The sequence below is a fragment of the Balaenoptera musculus genome, chromosome 6 (assembly GCF_009873245.2).
Source record: "Balaenoptera musculus isolate JJ_BM4_2016_0621 chromosome 6, mBalMus1.pri.v3, whole genome shotgun sequence".
Taxonomy (NCBI): Eukaryota; Metazoa; Chordata; class Mammalia; order Artiodactyla; family Balaenopteridae; genus Balaenoptera; species Balaenoptera musculus.
In genome coordinates this window covers 1,495,421-1,512,480 of record NC_045790.1, presented here as the reverse complement: position 1 = coordinate 1,512,480, position 17,060 = coordinate 1,495,421, and the positions used below count along the sequence as shown (strand labels likewise).

The 17,060-nt window shown below is 43.4% G+C and overlaps 1 protein-coding gene across 3 annotated transcripts in view; it reads right to left on the bottom strand.

The window, feature by feature from the left end:
• PALLD (palladin, cytoskeletal associated protein) overlaps nucleotides 1–4,378 on the bottom strand; it is a 386,129-nt gene extending 381,751 nt beyond the window's left edge. The window contains exon 1 of one of the 3 annotated variants that reach the window (XM_036854853.1): nucleotides 4,232–4,378. The gene's annotated coding sequence lies outside the window, so the exon portion shown is untranslated. The remainder of the gene's footprint in view (nucleotides 1–4,231) is intronic. The other 2 variants (XM_036854851.1, XM_036854852.1) reach the window with 2 other exon arrangements.
• Between the last annotated feature and the right edge of the window lie 12,682 nt (nucleotides 4,379–17,060).

The following is a 17,060-nucleotide window of genomic DNA, read 5'->3' as shown; positions in this document are numbered from 1 at the left end:
AAGGCACCTCATGAGAAGCATCAGAGTCTAGGAGGAAGAATAATCCAGTTACAAACAACAAAAGCTTGATTTCCAAGTTTTGAGCTGCAGGCTTTCCTATAAAGATGATCCAACTTGCAATGGTTGGACTAATCAACTTTACGACGCTGTGAAAGCGATAGGCCTCCGGTAGAATCCGTACTTGGAATTTTGAGCTTTTATCTTTTCCCAGGCCAGTGATGTGCAGTCTGATCCCCTCTCGAGATGCTGGGCAGCGGCCGCAGTGCCCAGCCAGTTCTGCGATCACGAGGGTAAACAACTGATGTACTTACAACCCTCTGGACCCAGACAACCACTCTGCTTTTCACTGTCACTACGGTATTCAATCAATTACATGGAATAGTCAACATTTTACTAGAAAACAGACTTTGTGTTAGATGATTTCGCCCAACTGCAGGCTGATGGAAGTGTTCTGGGCACCTTGAAGGTGAGACAGGCTGGGACCTGGGACCCTTTGCTGCAGGGCTTGCACCTGGACACATCTCTCCTCAAGCAATAAAATACAAGGAAACTGTAAGGGACTAAAAATAACTGTGTGCATGCGCAGCTGGGGCAAATTCTGGACAAAAGATACAAAACGACCAAAAAACCCAACTGCCACTTCTGAAGAGCCCGGAGCAAAAGCAGGGTGTCGGGGGCAAAAGCAGGGTACTGCACATGCCCCCTGCACACGCCACCACCAAAGGGATGGGCAAAACACCTAAGCCACCCCTCCGGCCGACCCCTGGACACACCCCTACCCTCCCCCCATATAAGGAACCATTCTGCCCCGCCATCAGCGAGCGAGCAAGGGCACCTGTTTCTTGTTTCGCTTCTCCTGTTGCAGCAGGGGCCCCCATAAAGCCTTGCCTGAATTTCTCATCTGGCCTCTTATCAATTTCTATTGATTAAGGAGGCCAAGAGCCCTGGTTGGTAACAAAGGTGGGGTGGGCTAAGCTGTGACGTTCAGTAGGTAAGTGAGGTGTATTCAATGCATTTTCAACGTGTGATAGGTCTGCCAGGAGGGAGCCCCATCATGAGCTCAGGAAGATCTGTAGTGAACCATTGGATCCTGAGAATAATAGATGGGGTGAACACTATTTTTTCTTTTGATTATTTTGATTACCCAACCTACAGCATAAAAACATTCAATTGTTTGGCCAAAGTTGAACCAGGAAACAGTAGACGTGGTTGAAATTGGCATGGAACTGCCACGTTGTCTTTTCGCAGTGGGTGTGTTATGGGTATTTACTTGAATACTTTAAACAAGGGGAGGACTTTTGCAATAGCTTATGGAATCCTTTGCAGAGACTTTAATGAGCTACTACAATTTTGAAAGGAAAAACCTTTGATGTTAGAAAAAGACTAACAGGCACCAAGGATCACTCAGTATCCCAAACCACATGGGCCAGGTGCTTTAGAGAGTCCAGACAGGGGTAGCAACGTTTCACTAGGCGTTTAAAATGTGTATACAGTTAGAGATAAATGCAGGAGGAAGGTTGGAAGATGGCGCGTCAAGCAATGGGTGCTGATGACGTCTGCGGTGTGTTGAGGATGGGCTGGTTAGGGGAATCTTTGGTTGCTGTTTTCACATTCTTTGGGGAAAAAAGTGGAAATTCTGAGTGATTTTAATATTGAATTTAGCAGTTTGATTTCTGTTTATTTTCATATTTAAACAATTACTAAAAGTAATAAAAACTATGGGTACAAAGATTCAAGACTAAAAATATTTTAAAATAAAACCCAAACTTTGAAAACCAAACTTGAAAAAGCTTTAAAACTTCCTTTTTCCTTGTTCTGGAAGCACATGCAATTCCTAGATGAAATTTCTTCCTTCTGTTGAAATAACTTTTTAGGTCCAAGATGGAGCTGCTCCTGCCTGGGAACCGTGTCAGCAACCTGAAGCTTAGGGAACTTTTGTGTCCCTATAAACACTCTGCTTGAACAGAAACTCATGCATCCGGTCAGCCAGCCCCAAGCCAGACCAGCACTGGTTTCCTTACTTACCTCCTTCCTCCATCTCACCCCAGAAAGGTGAGTCTGCAGCCCCAGCCAATCAAGTACTTTCTATTTCTCTCTCCCTTGTTCTTTATCCTATAAAAGCTTCCTGCCTTCCTCTTCATGGTGAGGCTCTTCCAAAAGAGACTGTCCACTTCGTGAAGGGTTAAACAAAGTGTGTTTGTATCACCTAAATTGTCTTCTTTAATCATCATTTTAAAATCCTTCCTTCCTTCCTTTCTCCCTTCCTTCCTTCCTTCCTTCCTTCCTTCCCTCCCTCCCCCCTTCCCTCCCCCCCTCCTTCCCTCCCTATAGGGCTAAAGTCAAATATGAAAAATTTATTAAACCCTTTTTGATGCAAAAAGATGCACAATAATTTTATAATCTACTTCTTAATAAATACATGTGGATTCCACTCTTTCCTAATCTTTAAGTAAATTGTCATTACAGGGAGGCATGGCATACTTTTACTTCAGTTTCTAAATTCTCCCCAGATGGTATATTGTATCTCAATTGCAGAGACATAACATAATAGCTGATTTCATGCCCACAACAGCCATAGAAAGTGTTTCCAGAGAGAGTATTTGGAGTTACTGGTATCCTCTTTGTATACCATCTTTATTCACCATATTGAATCCATTCTAGATTTTACTTCCAGATCATCCACATCCACTGCCATTGTCCTTATTCTGGCCTTCATTCCCTCACCTAAATTCAAAACCTGTTTGCCAAACTTGTGTCTGTGTTCTCTCATATGATATAACAGATCCAAGTCAGAGTCAGAGCTGCTCTGCTCAGTCTTTATTTCCTTTGCTGGAATTTAACCAGGACACGGCCATCGCCTCCACGCCTGAATTCCTGGCTGGAGTTCAGATAACACAATTCCCTTTGATGTATTATACACACACAGACATATTAGCAAAGTGTAGACTCTTGTCGTGGCCCTGGAGATTTCAGGTGGTATCTCTTTAAGAACGTGTCAGATTTATTTTGAAACTTGACTAATGCTACCCTCTGCATTTAAAAAAAATGAGGTAAAGAAACCAAAGGGATTGTAATTGTCCCGTGTAATCCAGATCCCTATTCTACTGTAAAATATGCTATGACCCTTTTAATCTTCAGTTTCAGCAACAAACAGCAGCTCACACAGAGAACTGACACGGGGCCCCCAATCCATATCGGACACAGGAATGCAGAAGGACAGATTTGTATTCTGGGTGTATGTAATCATATATTCACAGCATACGTATTGCCTTGATAAATCTCTTAGGCCTTGTCTACTGTTAGCAATAATTTGTCAAATAGACTCTGATTTTTAAAATCTGGATAACGGAGGTGAGCATTCAAGTTCTGTCTCTGAGGAAAAAGTATATTGGAAAGTATATCTATTCTGTAATAAGGATGTCATTTCTGCACATCCATGACTGAACGGACTTGGTCAGTGTTACATTGTCAGGCAATGGGCTCTGGATGTCGACACATTACTCATACTAGAAGGTAATTAGTATTTTTAGCAAATGTTGAAAAAGTAACATGAGCCTGAAGTCATTCTGTATCAACCTCATCTATTGGATTCAAGACAATTTCATGTGTAACTTACAGCCATGTGATATAGAATTCTACTGTAAGTTTTAAATTTGACTGGACCATAGTTTCCCTTAGTAAGTTTCATCTTTTAAAAAAATATGCAAACTTTATGCATAGTTAGGATTTAAAATGTCTGCCTTTACTCTCAACTCATTAAAAAAGTTCTTTGAAAGTGTAATTAACAACTTAAAAATGTTACTAAAACCGGAAGCATATCATTTTAACCCATGGGTATTTAGCTTAAGTATAGGCAAGGTTTGAATTAGCTGCATTCTTATTTTCTATAAAACAAAACACAGACATGATCTTGACAAATGTGGGCTCCCTCAGTACATTTAATCCTTTTGGAATTAATAGCCCCAATTTAGTTTTAAGATTATAATAGAAAAGGCAGCTCTCTGACAGCATTGGTAGAAATAAAACCCTGCAGGTAAATCTCACGTACTTTCTGTTTTGGGAACGACTGCAAAATTCCCATTACTTTTCCTCTCCAAATAAAAGAAAAATCAAGACATCTTCTAAACAGTGTTACATCTTCTAGCAAACTACTATTGTATTTTTAGCTTTTAATAAAGAGCTTTAAAAATGTTGTTTTACTAGTTAGTATATTAAGATATATTTTACAGACCTTTTCAATCCTTGGTTACTTTGAAGACTCCCAAAAGGTGATGGATTTCAGAGGAGCGTTTCTTCTTTTCTGGGGGAGTGAAGGTGGCCTTGTTTATTCATGACACACTGTTGGTCCGTGGTCACTTTGAGGCAGCTGTGGGCTCAGACCCCATCTGTCCTCTTCCACCACTCAACTATATTTGGTAACTGAACTCATGTTTCCCCAGACGGCCCCGGCCAGGGATTCCAGAAGCCAGCTCCAAGGGCTGGGTTCTTAGAAATTAAAAGCACTTAGAGTAGAGAGAACTATATTTATGGATCTAATAAATATGGGATTTACATATGTTCCTCTACTCTCTGACCTTGTGACTGGAAATCCCCACCTGTCTTTTAAATGGATTCTTAATCAATTAAATGTTCAGTGTGTGACTCTAAGGAGAAAAAGCCACACTCCTAAAGAAGGCTCTTCTAACTATAATCTTCTGCTCTGTGCATTTAACTTAGTCACATGGTAGATTATCCTAAAATATCCAGTAACTATTTAAAAATTAAGCCACCTGTCAAATTGAGTGGAGAGCCCTATTGGTCTCTCACTTCAATTTGTTAATTAAAAATTATGATACGACTTCGTGTGTGTTGAGGACATTGTCCATCGTGGGATTAAATAGACATGAACACACAGGGCCTGGATCTTCCACACATTGCAACGCCGAGCTCTCAGCCCAAGGCTTAGCACATCCTGACTATCCAGCAAATATTTGTTGACGAAATAAATAAATGTCGAACGAATACTGTTCAGGACAATATGAACCCTTTACGGCTGTAAAAAAAAAAATGTCTCACAACCGTCTCATTACTTATTCTGTAGCATCTCGTTATAACATATTCTAATATTTTGAACTTCCAAATAACAAAACACAAAAAGTTCTTCTGTTCCAAGGTCAGGCAGCGGAGCCAAATATAAGTGGCGGAAAATAATCACGCAAAACTTCCTGGTGCAGTAAATTTGGAAATGAAGTGCCTAGTCTTCCTTCATCTGGATGATATCGTTCTAGTCGATGCAGGTTCTTACCTAAAGAAGTTTTTTCTCATGGTGGACCACTTAGGAAGGGCTCCTCTGAAACTTTACAGGCCACGCTGGTCCTTTATAATCGGTCCTTCTTGAAAATATCAATAGATACATTCGTGGGCTGTTTCACTGCTTATGGGGAGGAGAAACCCCTCTGGCTGGTAAAAAAAAATGCGCTTATGTCTTCTTCTTACTAAAACCCTTAAGATAATAGTAAAAACCCAAAAGGATAAAAATTGGGAGAGAAGGCAGTAGAAGACTCCAGAAATGGACAAAATGGCTGGGAAATGGTTAATAGAAAGATGAGTGGTCTAATTAAACTGGAAAGTAAGTGGCTGGCGGAGGAGGTGCCGGTGGGAAGCAGTGATTGCCCAGAGTCACAGAAAGGCTGAAATTGGAGGCACCTGGCCTCTTCCTGAAGCTCCTTCTAACTGGCAAGTTTGGTGAGGCCAGTGCTGAGACAGGGCATTGGCTGAAAGAGCCCCAACCGAACAGTCAGAAGTGCCGCCCGTTTCCACGTCCTGCACACCACCCGTCACCCTCGCAGAAGACAGGCGCCTTGTTCTCTGGAGTATAAGACAGACAGTCTCCAGGACCAGGGCCATGGACACAGCGGATGGAAAGGGTGAGGCCCGTTAAGACATTTCTGGGAGCTGGGTGGTGGGGGGGGGAGGAAACAGAGGCTTGGACTAGTGCCGTATTTCTAGAACAGAGGAATGATGGGAATGTGGAAAAACAGTAACGTTTGATACAGCTTGGCATCGTTGTGTCTGTGACATTAATATCTGTACCTTTGGCGTTTGAAAATGTCATGATCAAAAGTTAAACAGAAACCTCGGTTGTGTCCTGAGGCAAAGTGCAAGTGGAAGAGGTTATAGGAATCAAAATGTTGTGACCGCTCCATGACGTTACTTTAGTTGTTACCTTAGTTAAGGAAAGAATCGCTGAGAGCAAGGACACAAGTGGTTACAAATGCCACTAGACAGTGAATAATCTCCCCCTCCTCCCCCTCCCCTCCCCCTTCTTCTTCTCCTCCCCCTCCTCCTCCTTCATTTTAAGATAAATGGATGCTTACCATATATGACCCAAGCTTCACCTAAATGTTTTAACAGATTTTATTGTGGTATTAATAGTAAGTTATGCAGGAGCCACTAGGCATTTTTTCCCTCTGCAGCAGACTGCACCTAGGCAGTAACTTTTGTAGATTCCGGGGTTCATTTTACAAGCCGACCTAAAGTGTGTGTTGAGGGCCTGCACACTCATACTAACATCTCCTCTGAAGACACTACCAGGAAGATGCACAGCCTTGCAGTTTCTAGAAAGAGATGGGAGTGCAACCCAGTGAACGTTCACTGCACAGAGTGACAAGAAGAATCATAATGTGCTATTGATAAACTAGGGACTCATCCTTTTCTGTTGTTGTGGAGTCATTCCCAAACCAGTGAAAGGACGCTTCCCAGTTCCTCTTTTCAGGAAGAGTAGCCAAGTTATATTATGTTTACTGTGTCTTGGTCACAGGAGAAAATTCACACCTCTTTGTAGAAATAAAAAGTTGAAAGTTGCAGGCGTGAAAACCGTCATAAAGACATTGATGGGTGTGTATCATGGAAACAACGCTGTTGTGTTGTCTACAGGGATATGGGGGCTGGTGCTTCTGGGGGAGGTGCTGGTCCCAGCCCAGGAGACAGCAGGGTCCTTGGAGCCTGGAGGGACACAGGGGTGGGGGGTTCGTGCAGGATAGAACAGGGGCTCATCAGAGCGAGGTCTGACCGTGGACGCCTGGGCACTGAGCCATTAGGCATGGTGGCCTGGGGGGCTGAGTGACAGCGGTGGGAGCCTCTGTGTGCTAAAGGCCACGGGGCCAGAACATTGTGTCACCATGAATCTCGGTGGTGAGCATGCTGGTTCATGGACCAGGGGGAGGCCTCGCCCTCATGTCCCTGGAGAGCCTGGTTCCCAAAGCCTGGGGTAACACCCGGGACGTGATGAAGCTTTGAGAATAATAAAGAAAAAAGAAATAAAAAGGTAGCTGTGGTCCTGAGACGCCTCAAAGATAGATATGATTTTATTCAAAAAGACAAAGAAAATTGACTTTTCTTGAATAATACGAACATGCGGCAAACCATGCTTGTTTAACAAGTATTATAAGAATCTGAACACAAAAGTTCTTTTCCTTAGAAGAGATTCTTGACCAAGGTTCTTAAGTTATTACGGGAAGGTTCTGGGGATGTTAAGGATGAGACCTGTGCATACGCAGGTCTATGGTGTGTGGTCCACTTTTATTTACCCCCAGAGCCCATTTCTGTGAGCACCGAGGTCAGGGTGGGGCTGTGACCCCTCCACTGGATCTTAGTTCATCTTCCAAACGGTTACTTCTTCTTCTTTGTATACAAATTCCTGCTCTCTCCAAGGCCTGCATTGAGGGGCCCACCCTCCGTCCACATGTTTTCAATTAAGACTTGGGCTCCGGTTGAGCTCCTGCCTCTCTCCACTCCAGGTGCATCCCATGCCCTGGTGACGTCAGCCTGTTTGTCTATTTCCTCCGCACCCATGTGTATTCTACCTGCCTAGCTCTAGCCATCTTCATCTCCGTTCTCTTTACAGATGACCTAGGGGGCCTGCTCCCCCTCTCCCATCCTGCTTCATAGCAAATTATTGAAAACATTCATGTCTCAGAACAATAAATGTTAATCATCCCACAGCGTTTCTGTGTGTCAGGAATGCAGTAGTGTCTGAGCCTGGTGATTCCGGGTCAGGGTATCGTGACATTGACGTCCAGACGTTGCCCAAGGCTCCTTTCCTCTGAAAGCAGGACTGGGCTTGGGACTCTGAGGCAGCCGGATTCACCTAGAGTGAGTGACTCAGGAAAGGGCAAGGTCCAAGCCCCCATGTCTTTTATGACCCGGCCTTGAGGTCACATTCCTTCCTGTCTGCCGCATCCCTGGTTACACACGTCGCACTGCTCACTGTGGGAGGGGGCTCCGCAGGGGTGTGGCTACCAACGGGCAAGACCATCTGTGGTCTTGTTGGAGGCTGTCCACCACACCTTTATTCCCTTGGCCGCACCTGGACACGCTCCCTTTTCAAAACTGCAGATTCAAGCGTCTCAGTATTTAAGCGGAAACTTCCATCCTTGAGGGCTCTCACTGATGTTTCTTGGTCACCGAGACTTCCAGGCTGTGGTCAGTCTATTTCCATATTCCCCATCTGTCCGCTTTACAGTTTCAGGCTGAGTAACGACATGGCATATTTTGGTGCACAGGTATACAAACTTGCGTTTAGAAGGTGAGAACCTTGGTTGTTCAGACAAACTCTAGGCAAAAGTAATCAAAGCTTCTGTGATGGAAGGGGTATGAAAAGGAGTGTGCAGACCTGCCCCTTCATCCTTCTTTTATGTTTTCTCACCCTGGGGGCCCAGGAAGCTCTGAAAATCCTCTGATTCTCCAGGAGCTGGTCCCCTTACCCCCTTTCTGAACACTTTCCTTCCCCCTTCATTCCTGGCATGGTCTACCAGCAAACAGGGATCATAGGGCAGCGCAAAAAATAGTTAACTGGGAAATCTGATCAGGAAACAAGTAAAATTAGAGGCATAAAATGCTTGCAGAATTGTCCTAGTGAGCCACTTATTGGCCCATTTGGTGATTCTGGGAACAAGTGTCCTTCAAACCATGGCCAGTCTTCCTACTTCTTCCTCTTACTTTGTATGTGGCTTGGACACATGTCACAGAATCAGGAGTGCCCCGAAGCCTTGTTTGATTAAACATGTTATGTTCATCTGTACATAGCAGTGAACTTCAGATTTGTCCCTCATGAGTTATATTTTATGAACTGTGGTTAAATCTGCTGCGTACGTGTTGCCTAAGCCTGTGGGTGGTCTTTTGATCACAGGCTTCTGCTACTTGGGATGTTTGCCAATTTTTGTATGTGCACAAAAATGAATAGAATTTTATCACAATAGTAATAAAAGGAGAGTTGACATTGAGAATAGATTTCTTCATGCACGTTATAAATGGATATTGGGGCACAGTTAGTAATTATGATCTTAAGCATAAATAATCTCATTTTCAGCTTGGTTCTGAGGGCCCGGCTGTAGAGAAGTTTTATTCTTCTGGGCTTAAAAGCCAGTAACATTAATTTCAAGGCACTTTTTATTGAATTCAAGCAAAATATGTTTAACATTTCTTTATAAAGAATAACATGGATATCAAGTTGAATAAAGAGAGAAAAGTGCAGATTGGTGTTTGGAATAGTAACATAAAATCTGGAAAAATTATTGGTAATAGAAGAATACACCATGGACAACTGGGTTTTATCCAAGTTATAAAGGTTGGCTTAATTAACACCCAAAGATCTAATACTTAATTCTCCATATTGATAAGTCAAAAGAGAAAAGCTCTGTGGCTATCTCCATAGATTATTCATGAGCCTTTGGACACAATTTAAGATCCATTCTCAGTTAAAAGATACCTTAGTGGGGTGGGGAGGGAAGTGGTCCACTGTAACGTAATACATTAATTATATTAACGCATATGTGTATGTGGTCCAGTTGTGGACATACACACATTTATTCACACACACCTAAGATGCAACACGTAGTGACACAAGATAAAACCTCAAGGAACACTAACCGTAAAATGCACGTCTTAACCTATTCTGAAGAAGAGGGAACAGAGTACGGGAATAAATGGAATGCTATGGGAAGAACTGATTTTGTAGCATAAACAATTCTCCATAAAAATATTCTACAAATGTTATAGAACCTCAATTGAACAGCATTTTTTTTTTTTTGTGGAGCTTGACAAACTGATGTGGGTTTGTCTGGAGGAATTAGTGTGGCAAAATATCCAGGAAGATTGTGAGAAAAGGGACAGGACTGGATGCGGAGCAGCCCTTCGAGACTGCTGGTGTGCACGCCAGCTCCTTATGGAAAATAGGGATGGGATGATGGCTTGAATGGGATGACAGATCTTTTCTCGTACAAGCAGCGCATTACATCAAAATAGCAGCACATATTCAATAACTACATCCATTTCTTGTTCTCTTCGAAATCCACTGACCTGGCCCCATTGCAGTTTAAAGAGCTGGAGGCCCACTCACCTGCAGCAAAATGAAAGTTCGTTAGGCTCACGCAAATTGGGGGGAAAAAAGGATGCGGGATGAGTGAATAAGTATGCGGTTACAGGACTATATTCAAGACAGGATTAGGATAAAAATAATGTACATTTCAGTGTTTGTAGGACCATCATTACATATGTATATAATATATGTATGTATATATATACCTGTAAATCTATACTGATGTCTGTTATTTCTCTTTTCTGGCACATAAATGACACATTTTTAAGTTTTCCTGGAGGGTGACATTGGTCAGCCTGGGAGCAAGTGCCCTCTGACCGGGTGTGAGCAGGGCTGAGCGGGACATGGCCCCAAGGTGGCTGTGCAGGGTTACTTCTAAAAATGGCATCAGAGGTTATCTTGACTATAACTCTTCTTCCTCCTTATTCTTTGCCTAATTTATCATAATAATTTGTAACATGAACTTTTTAACATACCAAGAAGTGGAACAGAAAAGGTGCCCCAAATATACTGTTAAGAGAAACAAGCACGTTGCATCCTGGTTATTCTGTCTGGAGGGTGAGATTAAAGAAAACTTTCAATCCTTTTTTCTTTTTTCCTTTTTATATCTGGAATTTGTGTGCTTGCATTACGCTTACGATCAAAAATAAATGAAGCCAAAAAGGTTACCCACACAATGAGCTAAAGTCATTTTAATCTTTTAACATCCTTTCTTGACTGATGAACCTATGAGAGTAAAAAATTTTGAAGTCGTTTGGGTATAAAATAGAGAATAATCAATTCAAGAGAACCTGAATTCAGTATGTTTCAATTCGGAGAATTACAAATAAACTTCACTGATTTTAGCACCTTAAAGCAGAGTCCCTCTGCTGCGGGGTGGCCCTGGCCTGTGGATTTACCTCTGTCAGATCCAAGCACAGTGGGCCGTGTGCTGCATCTGTGAACCATCCTCTTCGCCTGGCTGACATCAAAATGTCACGTCTTTTGACCCACTCAGTCCCAGGTCTGTTCCGAGGGCACAGTCTCAACTACAGGAAGAGCTTTACTCAAAAACACGTAACAATTCCACACGGCTTATAGTAGCAGAAAACGGAAGCAACTTTGATACAATTTATGGAACAGTTTAGCAAACTCAGGGAATTTTGAAGGGGCCATAAAAAGTGACTTTTTGAAGTGTTTACATTAATTAGAAAAAAGGAAAACAGGAAGGAAACCAATAGTTTTTACAGTTTGAATATAAATTAAAGCTTAAGAATCTTTGCATGGCTGAAAGTTCTGATGGTTGACATGGAAATGGTTTGGTATTTTTTCAAAAAGTAAAGACTTCCCTAAACCGTATGAGGCCATTTGATTTGTTTTTTCTCCATTAGAGGGGAAAGGCAGATCTACCAGGATAATTCGATATTTAAAAGTGGCTTCGAGACTTCTTTGACGTAAATCACAACGGACAGCCCCTGTTTCTCCTAAAGTTGGCATTTTCTCTGCCTCAGGGAGACTTGGGGCGGGGGAGCATCAGACTTGCACAGGGGGCGTTTGCTGCAGGACAGGCGGGGACAGGGGGACAGCTGCCCCCAGCTTCAGGAGCCACCCCCCCCCCCAAGGAGCCTGCCCTGGACCATGCGACCGCTACTCCCGGGAAAGCAGAAAGGAAGGAAGAATGTGACAAAGGGGGAAACCAGCTGTTGGAGCAAAGAAGGATTTAGACGCTGAAAAAACGCCAGCGTGGAGGACAGTTGCTCTGGCACAGAAATCCCGGGTCTGCCCTCGCCTGCTTCTGCTGGACTCGCTCTTTCTCAGCGCTTGCCATTCTGGGAAGGAATTTGCTCCGAGCTGGTGTGCCTTCAGCCCCGAGGTTTCCTCTGACGGACGAAGGAGCAGGTGTTGCAGAAGACTGCGGCAGAAATGGCGAGGACCCGGGGGCTCATCTGTCGCCTGTCACTCTTACTGTAGTTTGGCTGGAGCGTCTCGTTTCTTATCAAGGAGTCTTTCTGCAGGAGAAAAGCCAAGCCAACTATTTTTAACACTTATGGGCAATTGCTTGTCCATAGACACAGCCTATGCTTTTGTTAATACCATGTTTATTTCTGATTTATAAATTGAAAATTATACTCATGAATGCACAACTGAAACGTACATGAATGCACAACTGAAACGTACATGAATGTGATTCAGAATGACCTTTTCAAAGAAAGGGTGTTGACATTTTCATCCTAAAAAATATTAAACTCTCTTGACTTAATTTTGTCTCACCAGCAAATTGTCAGAAAAGCCCTTGGTCGGAAAGCCAATGGTCATATCGGTATTAGAGGGAAAAAGAGCATATGTAAAATGTTAGATTGTCAGACGAGGAGTATTTTTTTTTTTAATTTATTTTTGGCTGTGTTGGGTCTTTGCTTCTGTGCGAGGGCTTTCTCTAGTTGCGGCAAGTGGGGGCCACTCTTCATCGCGGTGCGCGGGCCTCTCACTGTCGCGGCCTCTCTTGTTGCGGAGCACAGGCTCCAGTCGCGCAGGCTCAGCAGTTGTGGCGCACGGGCCTAGTTGCTCCGCGGCATGTGGGATCTTCCCAGACCAGGGCTCGAACCCGTGTCCCCCGCATTGGCAGGCAGATTCTCAACCACTGCGCCACCAGGGAAGCCCAGGAGTATAATTTCTTATACTATTTTTATACTGTTTCATTTCTTGATTGTTTTTAAGAAATTTTTTCCAAAGCAAAAGAAATGTGTATATGAATTATTCACATTTTCAATAAAGATAAGGAAACTTAAATAAGGCCAAAATGTCCAGCATATTTACCAGGCCGTGCCTTCCTATCATGTTCAGAGTGAGAGCCGATGTCCTCCCGTGGTGCCTGGGGCCTGCTTCCTAGCTTTGTCTTGGTGGTTTCCCCTGGTCCCACGGCCACCCTGGTCTTTCGGTTCAGCCACACAGACCTTTCTGCTGTCCCTGGACCGTCACGCTGCCTCAGGGCTGGGCTGTCCCTCAGTCAGACGCAGCACCTCCCAGAGAACAGAATACGCTGGACCCTCCCTTCCTTCACATCTTTCGTCAAAAGTCAAGCTCTTAGCTGGCTTTCCTGTCCACCCATCTACAATCTAACCTCCGTTCTCCTTCTGTGCTTTATAACCCCTGGTCCCCGTGCGCTTATTCTCTTGTTTAGCTAACACAATGTTCTTCTTGCTTCTCTTATTATTATTTATATTCTCCACCAGAATGTAAGCTCTAAAGGAGGGGGTTTTTTATTTTGTTTACTTTTCCATCATCTGTGTATAACAAGTGCCTGGAACATAGTAGGTCCTCAATAAATGCCTAGAAAGGGAGGTCTTGAAAATATGATGTTTGGGTGCAATTGGTCTGATGCTACAGTTACCACTCAACCCGAGGAGTTTAAGGCTTGCATCTGCCTCACAACTCAGGGAAGAACCCGCAATCCAGTGCCCCATTCAGGTTTCCTGAGGAGAATAAATAACAATAATAATAATAATAATAATAATGATAATGATAATAATACCTGCATCCTATTGCTTTGTGCTTGGCCTCTTTACAAGAACTAATTCATTCAATCCTTTAACACCTCCGTGAGTTGGGCCGTATTATCTAGATCGATTTCACAGATGAGAAATTGAGGCCAGTTCCCTAACTCACCCGCTCTCTTGGAGCTAACATGAGGGGGGACTGGTATGAGATAGATCATCAGAATCAAAATACTCATTTGTCACTGTGAAGCTATGGTGTTCGGGAGAGCTAAAAAGGGATGAAATGTAAACAGGCAGATCTAATCTGAAAGCAATGAAGAAATGTTAATGGATTTTAAACCAGGGACTGACATAATTAGGCTTGTATGTTGGAGGAATTACGCAGGCAGCAGAGTGGAAAAAGAAAAGGAGAGAACAGATGACATGAACCAGATGACAGAATACAGAACTCATTCTCATCAGGGGAAGAGGTGATACCAAAGGAGAGTAGAATTCAGCTGTGCCTGAGCCAGAATCCACTGGGGGCTGAGCAGAGCCAACAGCGGCTTCCAGGTTTCTTACTTAAGCAGCTAGAAATAGATGATGGAGCCATTCATCCCGACTAGGGATGTAAGAAGAGTAGATTTGGAAGGGAATAGTATAGCTGAAATCAAGGGAGAAGAGGCCCTTTCAAAGAAGAGATGGCATGAAAATCTCAAATATTGCCAAGAGGTCAATAAGTCAAGAACTAAACAGCGCTGTTTGGATTTGGCAATCAGTAGCTCATAGCTGGTGATGTTTGGCAGAGGGGCTGAAGGGCAGACTCTGGTCTAAAGGTAGGTCAGCTCAATCATCTTTAGGAGTTTGAAGGGGAAGAAGTAGAGGTGGTGCGTGTACACCCTACAAGTTTCCACACGGAAAGAGAAGCGGTGAAACAGGGCAGGGGCTCATTCTGACCTGTGTTTCAAGGATGGGAGTGACTTGATTATTTTAATGGAACTGATGGTAAATGCCAGTTGTACTGAATTCTTGTTGCTGCTGTAACAAATCACCACACTTATTGGCTTAAAACACACAAATTTGTTCTCTTTCAATCGTGAAAGTCAAAAGTCTAAAATCAAGGCGTTAGCAGGGCTGTGTTACACCTGGGGGCTTCGGGAGGGAAATCTGTTTCCTTGTCTTTTCCAGCTTGCAGAGGTGCCTGCATCACCTGTCCTGTGCCCCCTGCCCCTCCATCTATAAAGCAGCAGCATGGCACTTCTCTCCCCTCTGACCTCCTGCCTCTCCCTTATAAGGGTTCTTGAAATCACATCGGGCCCCCTGGATAATCCAGGATAATCTCCCATCTCAAAATCCTTAAATCAATCACATATGCAAGTTCTTTTTGCCATATAAGGTAACATTCACAGGTTCTGGCGATTAGGACATGGACTTCTTTGGGGGCCATTTATTTGTCTACCACAGTCTACCCTCTGCTCCCAAAGACTCTCATCTGTTTTATATGCAAAATACATTCACCCCATTCCAAAGTCTCCCAAAGCCTCAACTCAAGTCCAAAAATTTCATCTAAATCTCATCAGCTCCAAAGATTCGAATCCCATCACCTAAATTATTTAAATCAGGTACGGCTGAGACTGCATATGAACCATCCTCAGACAAAATTCCACTCCATCAATGTAGCTTGGAAGCTAGAAAGCAAATTACCTGCTCCCAAAATAGAGTGTTGGGACAGGGATAGGGTACCCGTTATAAACATCCCTGTTCAAAAAGGAAGAAAATGGAGGACAAAAAGAGGGCACTTGTGGGTCCCAAGAAATTAAAAAATCCACAAAGGCAAACGCCATCAGATTTCAAGGCTTGGAAACAATCCTTTGTGGCTCTGGGCTCTGCCCTCTTGGCTTGAGGCTCTTCTCTTGGATACATCCTTCCTTTTGAATGAAAGGTAGCACGTGTTTGCAGCTGAGTAGTTTAACAGACGGTTGCCTGCCTATAGAGCTTTGCGAGTCCTGCAGCCTTTTTCATTTCTCTGTCCCTTTCAGCGCAACCTGGCGGTGCTTCTGCTGAACGAATGTTCTTAGGTACCTCGTGGGTGTCCTGTGCACTCACAAGGATTCACTCCATTGAACAAGAGTCTTTCCTGAAAATCCTATGTATATCCTGCCTTTTACTGAGAAGGCTGGGGGGACCCAGGAGTCACATGCCCCCCTCTTCAGGAGCGCCCTGTGTGCCTGATTCCTCTTTTGATCTGTTCAAGGCACTAGCCAAAGGTCATCCAGCCAAACCCTTGGCTTTCTTGTCGGAATATGCTTTCTGGACAGTGAATTTCCTAATTTTAATATCTTTTGCAATCTGGACAGGCTGAGAATTTCCCAAGTCATCAAGTCCTGGTTCTTTTTTGCTTAACAGTTCTGTCTTCTTATATGGACCCTTGTGATCATGCAGGTCCACCCAGATAATACAAAGGAATCTCCCCATCTCAAGGTTTTTAGCTTAATCACATCTGCCAAGTTCTTTTGCTGTGTAAGGTGACATATTCACAGGTCGGAGGATTAGGTCATGGACATTTTAGGGACCATTATTCAGCCTACCACACCAGTAGACAGGGAGAGATTAATGGTACAGGAAATTAAAGGAGAAGGGGATGATAATCTTGCAGAAGCTAGAGGCAATTAAATCCAAATCAAAGGGGGTTAGTTGTGTGGTGTAAGGAGCACCGCACAGTGCCGGGTAGGCTGTAAGTCACTTCCTGCTCTTGTGTACAGAGCCCTGATGGTTGTTCTCCTGACATAACCCTTTGGGGGCCAGCTCACGGTTTATTCGGGAATCCAACTCACTAAGAAACATGTCAACTCCTGAGTTCATTGGCCCTAAGTTAGTTCCCTCTACTGGTAACTACGTCTGCATCTTTAATTCCCACGCACCTCTCTCAAATTAGTGGAGTCTATCTTAAGTTTATTTGAAAATCTTGCCTGGGAAAACGACATCCTCATCTGACTTCTGCAGTAAGGCTAAGATCTTTTGTTTAACTAAGAATCCTTTATGGGTCTTTGTCGAGCAAGGTTTTTTTTTTTTTTCTCCCCTTCCAGTCTTATCGCTGTTTATTTGGGATACAGAAGTAGTTGCCTTGAGAGACCTTCTTTCTTCTAATTCTTCTTTCAAACCAGCCGGTTCTTTCCTAAGATATTTTTCTTTCCCTCTCTTCTTTGGTAATAGCTCCCTAAAAACAGCAAATAAAAGACAGTGGGCGCTGA